Below are 1452 nucleotides of genomic sequence, written 5' to 3' on the forward strand. Positions count from 1 at the left end.
CCTCCATCCAGGTCTAGTAAGTTGAGCATCCAAACTGCCTAGGCTCCTACAAAGCCAGTACGTGCAGTAGGATCAGAAACCCATTGCCATTGTTCTTGAGTTCTCAGTAGTCCTCATTGTTGGACAGTTTTTTTTTTTATGTGCTGTTCCATTTGTCATCAAGTTAGCCAGCATGGACATCTATGTTCTAGAGATTTTTGATAAATGCAAACAGTGGAGTGCTAGCAACCATATGCTTCATTCTGTTGTTGATCTCCTATTCTCTTTTTCTGATTACTTCTGCCTTCACTCTAAGGATGGGGCATCCAAAGCTCTCTCTACTTACAATGCTCATATCACTGTGGTCAAATTATTTTTGGGTCCCTGCATCTTCATCTACCTGTGGCCAGTCAGCATAACCTGGGTGGACAAGTTTCTGGCAGTGTTTTATGCTGTCATCACACCTCTCCTGAACCCAGCCATTTACACTTTAAGAAACAAAGAGATTAGAAATGCTATGAAGAGATTACAATACTATCCTATGAATTTCAGTATATATTTTATGATTTTACATTTTTAGAATATTAACTTACAAGTGGCTAAACTAATCACATTTGTCCTTTTTCTATAGACTATAAACACTCTAAAATTCATGGAAGTTACATAGAATTGTCTTTAAAATGTCTGTTTACCAATTTCATTGATACATGGTTAATAACTATAAAATGGTAATAATCTTTTAAATTATGATTTTGATTATCGCAAGTGGAATTTAAGGTTAAGGACAAATTATTGGTACCTATTACATTTGCTGCTTCTTCAATTTTATTATCCTATTATAAAATGAAGTATCAAACCATGTGACATAAATCTCTACTATCCCCCAACATCCCATTAAGCCACCAGATTGAATCTGAGTCTTGTGTTGCTTAAAGTGGTGTTGTGTCTAGATCAGAGCTTTCTCAAGTGGTCATGCATGTAGCATATCTCAATTCATGACTGTTATTGTCTCCTTTGGTTCTGAAATCTCCCTGGATTCTTAAGTGTTGAGATAGCAGAACTTCTATGAGGTCATTCAATCTGTGTAGTCTAAAAGGACTATTTAGGAAATAATCCCCTGGTCAAGCGGCCAGGCCTAAGTTAAGGGCCTCCCTAGTACCCACTCTTGACAATTTTAGTCATCTACCCAAAAAAATTAAAGAAATATATACAATAAAGACTTAATAAAAGCTCAACACAAGAAAATACTATTAATATGTAATAGTAGTCATAATATTATAACCTGCTAGCACAGTGGTGGAGAAAGTTCAACAATTAAAGTGTGCAAACCAAATTTAGTTTTCAGAACTCATGTTGTATGACACATAATCACCTGTAACACCAATTCTAGAAGATTTGACATCTCTTTACTGCAGATAACCAATATTCACATATTCATGTAACATACAAAAAATAAAAATAAAGTGAGCCTGG

General features: G+C 35.2%; 1 pseudogene; it reads left to right on the forward strand.

The window, feature by feature from the left end:
• The window catches only part of LOC101984648, a 1280-nt pseudogene extending 721 nt beyond the window's left edge, over window positions 1-559 (forward strand).
• The last annotated feature ends 893 nt before the right edge of the window (window positions 560-1452 follow it).

Source organism: Microtus ochrogaster, unplaced genomic scaffold (genome assembly GCF_000317375.1).
Source record: "Microtus ochrogaster isolate Prairie Vole_2 unplaced genomic scaffold, MicOch1.0 UNK221, whole genome shotgun sequence".
In the NCBI taxonomy this organism is placed as follows: Eukaryota; Metazoa; Chordata; class Mammalia; order Rodentia; family Cricetidae; genus Microtus; species Microtus ochrogaster.